General features: G+C 49.3%; 1 non-coding gene across 1 annotated transcript; it reads left to right on the top strand.

Moving 5' to 3' along the window:
• The first annotated feature begins 2467 nt into the window (after positions 1 to 2467).
• TRNAG-CCC (transfer RNA glycine (anticodon CCC)) lies at positions 2468 to 2540 on the top strand. The gene has a single exon. It is a non-coding gene; the product is annotated as a tRNA-Gly (tRNA).
• The last annotated feature ends 6892 nt before the right edge of the window (positions 2541 to 9432 follow it).

Below are 9432 nucleotides of genomic sequence, written 5' to 3'. Positions count from 1 at the left end.
CCAGTTTCCTCTCTCCTCCAGTCCAGTGGAGCCAGCCATCCCAGCAGCCTTCTTCCCAGCCTTCATACTACAGTTACAGGTGAAGTAGGCAGCAAAAGCAATGAGTGTGGGTGGGAAGGTCACAGCCCTGCCCTGCCCTGTTTCAAACGCCCTGCCCTACCCAGTGTGCCCAGGCCTAGCGAACAGCCTGGATTAAACTCTCCCCGCACCTGGGATGCTCCTATCTCACCTGCAAAGGGTATTCATCAACCACAGGAGCAATGCGTACTCTGCACTCCACATGCAATCACCCTCTATGCTCCTGGGAACAACATGCCTCCAGCCTGGGCGACCCGCGGAGCCAACCCTGAAGTCCCTGGTGGTGGCGCATCTAGTGTGGTGGATGGCACCCCCCAAGGCAGCCTGAATCCAGATTCTTCAAAGGACCTCCCCGACCAGTAAGTGCCAGACACTTTACAGTCAGCCATGAGCATCCCCGGGGCCAGAATGGGACCCTTCCAGCTGTAGGAGCCGTGTAACGCTACAGAAAGCAGCCGCCAGGACTGCAGACCCAGCCCTTTGAGGGCAGCACGTGGCAGGGACCCGACACCCCGTTATGACCTTGCTGACTGTGGTGCAGGAGTCCCCGAAGGGAGTGGTACTCCCAGCAGGCGCCCAGCCAACAGAGCGTGATGGCCAGGCCCATCTCCACTGAGATGGCCGAGAGCTGGCGTCCCAGCACTGGGGGGCAGAGCGCATCGCTCCCGCCGCGTAATCCAAGATGCCCTTTCCCAAGGCTGGCTGCTGGACCCCCTCCGCCCGGCCCAAGCCCTGGCTCAGCACGCGGTCACAGGAGGCCGTTTAGTGGGCCTTGGCCTAGAGATGGTGCCCTCGGGCCAGTGGGGTGAGAGGGAACCCCAGGGCCCTCGTTTCACAGGGGCGGCCAGGGCTGAGCCCGCAGGGGGGTTAAGGGCATTGCCGTCCCCCGAAACTGGGCTCACCTTCCCCACCTCCCCGTCCTCTGCCTCAGTGTCGCGGCCCAGCAGTTGCTGGCGCACCCATCTGCGAAGGCCTGGGCGAAACTGAGCGTCCTGTTTTCTTGAAGAAGTTTTATCATTTTGCACTTCACAGTTAGGTCTGTGATCCATTTTGAGTTAATTTTTTGTGTGAGGTCTGTGTCTAGGTTCATTTGTTCTTTTGCATGTGGGCGTCCGGTGATTCTAGAACCTTTGCTGAAGGGACCCTTTTCTCCATGCAATGCCTTTGCTCTGTTGTCAAAGATCAGCTGACTACATTTGTGTGGGGTCTGTTTCTGGGCTTTCTGTTCTGTCCCGTGGGTCTACGCGTCTGTTCTTTCACCGTGGACATGTTGTCTCACAGTAAGTCTTGAAATCTTTACTTTGTTATTCTTTAGTATTGTGGCTCATGGGCTTGGGACTGGTTAATTTGCATGTGGAAAGCACACTCCCCGTTTATTCTCTCTAGGATGTGGCTAGTCCTGGGAGGTGGGTAGCCTCTTCAATGTCAACAAGGCTTCAAGATGTCAGAGCATTAGAATTACAGAAAATAAATAGGTATGATGAATATAATTGGCCCTGTGATGCTTTTTTTTTTTTTTTTGTGGTACGCGGGCCTCTCACTGTTGTGGCCTCTCCCGTTGCGGAGCACAGGCTCCGGACGCGCAGGCTCAGCGGCCATGGCTCACAGGCCCAGCCGCTCCCCAGCATGTGGGATCCTCCCGGACCGGGGCACGAACCCGTGTCCCCTGCATCGGCAGGCGGACTCTCAACCACTGCGCCACCAGGGAAGCCCCCCTGTGATGCTTTGACATCATTTTAAGGAACCCTTGTGGGGAGATGATAGAGGAGGATTTTAGAGAGTAGGGCATAAGTTTCTGTTGTGAGAATAGGAAGGAAGGACACAAGTGGCAAGTATTAGGGGTCCTTCTAGGCTGGTCTATACCGAAGGTTCTCATCTATATGGCATTACCCAAGAAAACAGACCTGAAATTTCCGGGGTCTCTAACAATATCTCTGTGGAATCAGAGTGTGTTAAAAATATTAATGTAAGAGATACATATGATTTGCTGCTGTTGTCTGTTTTTCTACAATATTATCTTGGTGTGTTTTGGGGGGCAGTTGCTGGGGGCATGAGGTGACCATCGGGTAAAGTCTGTGTGAGAATGAGTGGTGTTGTGTGTAACCAAGGGGAAGGGGCAGCCATCGTGGTCCTGCTGGGAAGCTGGAGGGTGTAGTAGGGGAAGGCCCTGGGGAGTGGGTGTTCTCATGTAGAGGTGATGGCAAAGCTGTCGAAGTCCCCATGGGTAGCCTGCAAAAGGTGTGTGTGTCCCTTTAGAGTTGAAGGCAAACTGGCAGAAAGCCTGTTGATATAGGCACTGAACAGAGCATATCAGCCAAATCTGTAAGAGCAAAATAAATACTGGTCTTGATTGGGTGGAGGGAGTGATTTTAATAATATCGGAGGGACTTCCCTGATGGTCCAGTGGCTAAGACTCTGCACTCCCAATGCAGGCGGCCCAGGTTCGATCCCTGGTCAGGGAACTAGATCCTGCATGCATGCTGCAATGAAGTTCCCACGTGCCGCAACTACGACCCAGCACAGCCAAATAAATAAATATTCTTTAAAAAATTGGATATTGGGCCAGGGGCCTTAATGCATGAACCACAGCTTTACTGTTGTGAATCCACCAGGAGGAACCCTTTCTTTTTCCCAGGTTTCAGAATAGGCAAAGTTGGGTCGTTAAATGGAAGCAGTGGGGATATTCACCCTTTGTTAACTAGGTTTTATATACAAGTTTTACTCCCTGACAGCCCTGTTTTAACTTACGTTGGGTCATATTAACTATTTTAACTGGGGGTCTGTGGGGTCCCATTTTATCAAGTCAATTTGTAGATGCCAAAGACTTTAATTTTATTATTCATGGTGTTAGAGCGTCTTTGCTCAATATGAGATATTTTAGGGCAAAAGTACTATGACTATGGGAAATTTAGGCAAGGCTACCATTAAAGTGAAGTATATCTATTTCCCCTCTATTTTATATTCAGTTTCTTCCCTAAGATTATAGGGGCCACAGTGTTCAAATTTGGTGGGATCCCCAGGTATGACAATTATTTGAGCCCCAGTATTGATTAAGCCCCATGAAGTTTTGTCAGTGGGTGATGTCAGCAAATACTAAAGCTAATTTAGAACCTATGTTATAGAAGCACAAAAGCCAACTGGTGGTTTTTAATCTTTTTATATAAATTCTGTGGTATTTTTGTTATGTATAGTTATGTATTGATATATATATAAATTATTGTATAAATTGTTAGTGTCTAAATTTTGGATCTCCAGTTGGGTCAAACTATGGACCTTTAATTTATGTATATATGTAAAATTTATTATATATTTAAAATATTTAAAAATATATACTATATGTAAAATTTATTTGTTATATATTTTATAAATATATTTATATATTTATAAGATATGTAATTTATTTATTTATTCACCTTTTGCTTTCTCCCCCTGTATCTAGGGTTTTCCTTTTTCTTCCTTTTTTTCTCTTTTCCCCCACCTGCTTTTTTTTTTTCTTTTCTGTTTGAGGCGTTTAGCTGCTTGATTCTGTGGTTTTTAGTTTCTGTCTTGGGCCGATAAGCAAAAAAGGGGCAGGGACAAGGGGCCCAGTTGTCAGCCTCTAGGTAGCAGCCACTACCTGGGACGCTTGTTTTGCCTCCCCCCGCCCCACCCCGCCCCAGGTCTCCACCAGTGTGGTCCCTCCTATTCCTCTGGGTGGAGGGAAAATGGACAACACAACGACGATGGCCCTTCCCCCAGGGCCTGCAGGGTGCCACAGTCCCTGGGGTGGGCGCCCTGGCAGTGTGGCTCTGAAGAGCACGACTCTGCCCCATGGGCCGGGCTGAAAGGCAGGGCACCTTTCACGGCAGCTCAGTTTGTGCACACGTATCAGTGCTGCCCGGTCAGGCCCGGCCACAGCACTTAGCGGGAAGTCACACCTCCTTCCCTTCAGAGGGGCCTATGTAAACTTAGCTGGTCAACCAAGAAAAAGGGGGACCCTGGGAACGTCCTCCCGGAATCTAGGCAAGTAATGGCTCAGACCAGAACTCAAGGAATTGTGGCCACGTCCGCCAGTCCCCAGCGGCAGTGGCACCAAGCCCAAGTGTTGCCAGCAGGTGGCGCCACACTCCCAGGCTACCACTGCCACCTGGTGGGACCAGTTAGTATGCCAAGAGCATATCCTTTTAGTCTGAGGCCAAAACACCCTGCTCGCCGCACCAATTGTTTTAAAATGTAGGTTTTATTATTATTCAGGTATGATGAGGCCAAGAGATCAGGAGGCCACTGCCCTGGACAAGACAGTTTATCCTGCATGGTTCCCAAGAGCAGAGGCAGTGCCACCAGGGTCACACGGGGAAGCACCAGGGTCAGGAGCCCAGGGTGTGAGGGGGAAGCAGGGCAGGAGCCTTTATTGTGGTTTCCACGAAGGATGAGGCAGGGTCAGCAGGCTTAGCATTGGTTAGTTTGAATAACTTTGTTCAGCTTGTCTGTCGAGTTGTCTGGTACCTGGCCCTGGGGTGATTTGGGCAGGGGAATACTGGCCCTGAGTACAGAGCAGGTAGGTCAGGTGGTGGGCTGGAGATAGGTGAGTTTGCCTATGGAAGGCACACTCCCCGGCCAAGCATTTACATCTCTAGAAACTGGCCAGCCCTGGAGGGCAGTCTCTTCAGGGTCAGCAATGCCCCAAGATGTCAAAGCATTAGAAATACAGTAAATTTAAAAAGCTCAGATAATACACCACGTTGGTGTAGGTTTTGGTGCCACGGTTTGATTGCGGCACACCTTTAAGCAGGTGGATTTGCCATGAGACGTCTGTCCATTCTCCTGTGGTTGGAGGTTGGTGTTGTCTCCAGGACAGGGCTCCTACCAGTAAAGCTGCTATGAACATCCCTGCACATGTCTTTGGCGAATGTCTATTTTCATTTCTTCGCAAGATGCACCCTGCTGTGAAAGTCCTGCATCATGAGGTGGATGGATGTGGAGCTTTAGCAGATTTTGCTGCAGAGTTTTCCAAACTGGCTGAACCAAGTTTTCATCTTGACGACACACTTTTCAGTGTGAAGGCTCATGTCTTTCCTTTGTTCTGGGGAAATCCTCAGTTATTACTTGTTTGATGTGACTCATTCATTCTTTTTTTTAAAAAATTATTTATTTATTTTAGGCTGCGCTGGGTCTTTGTTGCTGCGTGTGGGCTTTCTCTAGTTGCGTTGAGCAGGGGCTACTCTTTGTTGCAGTGCGTGGGCTTCTCATTGCGGTGGCTTCTCTTGTTGTGGAGCATGGGTTCTAGGTGCACGGGCTTCAGTAGTTGTGGCTCGCAGGCTCTACAGCGCAGCCCCAGTAGTTGTGGTGCATGGGCTTAGTTGCTCCACGGCGTGTGGGATCTTCCCAGACCAGGACTTGAACCCATGTTCCCTGCATTGGCAGGTGGATTCTTAACCACCACGCCACCAGGGAAGTCCCTCTTTTTTTTTTTTTTTTTTTGTAGGCTTTTAAACATTTTTAATTAATTAATTTGGTTGCACCGGGTCTTAGTTGCAGCAGGCAGGCTCCTTAGTTGCAGCACACGGGCTCCTTAGTTGCGGCATGCAAACTCTTAGTTGTGGCATGCATGTGGGATCTAGTTCCCTGACCAGGGATCGAACCCGGGTCCCCTGCATCGGGAGCGTGTAGTTTTAACCACTGTGCCACTAGGGAAGTCCCCATTCATTCTTTCATTTAGCAAATTGTTATTAAGGTCATCTCCTGTGCCAGGAGCTCTTCTAGGCATTAGCAATGCAAGGCGTGAACCCAAGGGAAAAAGACACTGGAGAGGAGGGAGCAGACAGTAAGCAAATAAATAAGTACATGATGTAACAATTTATTTAAAGTTGGCAGAATCATATGTGCATATAATCAAATTATAATTCCAGTGGGAGATGGCTTCTTTGAAGAAAACAAGGCAGGGGAGGGGTAAATGTCACCTCTCCTTCATTCTCTCTCCTAGAAATCTCATTAAAAGGATGCTGGGGTTCTGTTCCTGTCCCCCAGCTCTCATTTCTTTTTTTTTTTTTAATAAATTTATTTATTTTTGGCTGTGTTGGGTCTTCGTTGCTGCGTGTGGGCTTTCTCTAGTTGCGGTTAGTGGGGGCTACTCTTTGTGGCGGTGCACAGGCTTCTCATTGCGGTGGCTTCTCTTGTGGAGCATGGGCTCTAGGTGTGTGGGCTTCAGGAGTTGTGGCATGCGGGCTCAGTAGTTGTGGCGCACGGGCTTAGTTGCTCCGTGGCATGTGGGATTTTCCCGGACCAGGGCTCAAACCCATGTCCCCTGCATTGGCAGGCGGATTCTTAACCACTGCGAAACCAGGGAAGTCCCTCTCATTTCAATAGAGGTTTTTTTTTTTCTCCTGTGGCTGCCCCATGTGGCAAGTGGGATCTTAGTTCCCCAACCAGGGATTGAACCTGTGCGCCCTGTGGTGGAAGTGAGGATTCTTAACCATTGGACCACCAGGGAAGTTCTGAGGGTTTTTTTTTTTTTAAAGAACAATACATACCTGCCCATCTCTGGTGTGTTTGTTTATTTTAATAGGTTGGAATAGCCCTTTATGTCTCCTGGGAGATGTTACTCTCATTCCTCAGTCCAGTTCTGTTTTCTCCAGTGGCTCTGTTTTCCCAGGTGTGAAGTTCCTCCTGTTCTTGGGGTGGTTGCCCTTTTTCGTGGAGTGATTTCTTTCTGTCGTTGGCTGGCTCTGGGTCACGGGCTGTTAGGCTCAGCTGGCTTTGGGGAGGGCTGGGAGGTGCTGTGTGGAATGCATTCTGGCCTGTTTTCTGCAAACACAGGGCAGGAGAGGACTTTCTGCTGGGACAGCAAACACTATAGTCAGAACTTCTGGACATAGGTGCTTCCTGCTTCTCACAGGCAGCTGAAGACAGCAGAGCACCCTGACCAAGAGCCTCCGATCAGGGTCCTTCCTGGGGTTCAGTGAACCCTGCCTACTGGGGCTGGTACCCAGCTTAGGGGAAGTGGGGGAGTGGAGGGTGTGCAGGAGTCATGGAAGAGTGGCTGGCCTTGTTGGGTTCCTCTCAGTTTCCATCCACAAAAGTCCCTGTTTTCCAATATTGTTAGGGATTTAACAACAACTACTACATATATATATATATATATATACACACACACACACACACATATATATATGTATCTGTATATATATATATGTATCTATCTATGAATGTATGTATCTGTACATATGTACATTTTATGCACTTCATTTTAATTTTATTTTTTGACTACACCCTCTGACATGCAGGATCTTAGTTCCCCGACCAGGGATCGAAACTGTGCCCCCTGCAGTGGAAGTGCGGAGTCTTAACCAGTGGACCACCAGGGAAGTCCATACACTTCACTTTTATTTATTTATTTATTTATTTTAATTTAAAAGAAATGTTTATTTATTTATTTATGGCTGTGTTGAGTCTTTGTTGCTGAGCGCGGGCTTTCTGTAGTTGCAGTGAGCAGGGGCTACTCTTCGTTGTGGTGCACGGGCTTCTCATTGCACTGGCTTCTCTTGTTGCGGAGCACGGGCTCTAGGTGCACGGGCTTCAGTAGTTGTGGCACATGGGCTCAGTAGTTGTGGCTCGCGGGCTCTAGAGCACAGGCTCAGTAGTGTGGCGTATGGGCTTAGTTGCTCCGCGGCATGTGAGATCTTCCCGGACCAGGGCTCGAACACCGTGTCCCCTGCATTGGCAGGCAGATTCCTAACCACTGAGCCACCAGGGAAGCCCCGCTTCATTTTTAAAATAAACTTTAACATCTGGTTTAGATTTACAGAAAAACTGTGAAGATAGTATTGATGGTTCCATAGCTTCCACGCCCAATTCTCTTTATTTTACTATCTTAAAATATAGGGACATATTATAATCTAATATACAAGGAATTAACCAAATATTCATACATTATTATTAACTAAAGCCCATACTTTATTCAGATTCCCTTAGTTTTTACCTACTGCCCATTTTCTGGTCCAGGATCCCACCCAGGACACCACATTACAAATGAATATGCAGTTTCTTTCATTTCTAGGACCAGGGACCTGGTGGGGAGGCTAGCCCATGTGCTCTGAGTGGGTTCATCATCGTGAAGCCGAGTTTCTGTGGTCCAAGCCGACCTCAGGGAATTGGGGATTACTTGGCCATGGCACTTGATTGGAAGTCATGAACTTTTATTCCACTCTCAGGTCTCTCTCCAGTCTGTCCTTTGCCTTGTCCCCTCTTTGGCCTCAATTTTCTCATCTGTAAAATGAAGCCATTGGGCTAGTTTCACCTGGACAGACTGAGTCCTGGGGTCGATCTCTGAGTGGTTTGCTGATCTCCATCCTGGGCAGAGGGAACTGGCAGGCATGGTGGTGCCCCAGAGGGCAGAGCTGGGACCCAGATCTCACTGGTTGTAACACGGGGCTGACACTCTGACTTTGGGCTTTTAAAGTCAAAGATCAGGGGCCTGTCCCATCTCTTCTGCTTATTCTGAGGCCCCCTTCATCTCTGAGCCTCATTTTACCCATCTGTAAAGTGGCAGCCGCTGGGGCGGCTGGGACTTCTGAGGGTCCCTCTGACTGTGAATAGAGCAGGTTGCCCTGGGGAGTGCTGAGTTCTCCATTCCTGGAGGTGTGCAAGCCAGGTAGGTGACACTGTTGGGTGGTGCAAGGGGTGGTGGTAACCCTAGGCTCTAAGTGTCTCTCTGTTGGACAGGGAATCCAGCCTCTCTGTTGGCCCATTTTCCTATCCTTGACTCGGGCAGGTGGCTGGCTGCCACCAGATGCCCACACCCAGTTGCCTTCCTTCCCATCTCACGCCAGGACTGCCTTTGGCCCTGGCCCACAGACTTGCGGGAGACTGGAGGGAGGCTCACCATTATTACCTGCCCACCTTGTGGTACCTCTGGCTGCCAGGCCAGTCTGCTACCTAGGCAGCTCCTACAGGCTGGGCTCCAGGTACACGAGGTACACCATACAAAGCTCCAAAGAAGCAAGAGGAGGCCGGAAGGAATCCCTGAGAAGTGAAGTGAGGGGCCCTGTGTCCCTACTCCCCACAAACCAGACTCTCCATTCTGACAATTTTTGGATTCTTCAAGTCCCAGCCTTTGCAGCTTCTGTTCCCTCTACCACCAATGCCCTTGCCCTTCTTTAGCTGTTGAACTCCTGCTCATTCTTTGAAGCCTAATACAAAAGACCCCTCTACTGAACCTTAGCTGTCCCAGGACCTACTGGTGTCGTTACTAGGCCTGTGTCATTAATAGGCCTCTTCCATGCCTGTGTCCCTGTCGCTCGATTTCCCTGAAGGCAGGGGTGGGGCTGACTCACTTCCTCCAACCTGCATACACCTCATTGTCCTCTGCCTTATTGC

This window comes from Delphinapterus leucas, chromosome 2 (genome assembly GCF_059928025.1).
Source record: "Delphinapterus leucas isolate spDelLeu-1000000601 "Yukka" chromosome 2, BTC_Dleu_Yukka2, whole genome shotgun sequence".
In the NCBI taxonomy this organism is placed as follows: Eukaryota; Metazoa; Chordata; class Mammalia; order Artiodactyla; family Monodontidae; genus Delphinapterus; species Delphinapterus leucas.
The sequence above is the reverse complement of the archived record's forward strand: the minus strand, read 5'-3'. Positions and strand labels throughout refer to the sequence as shown.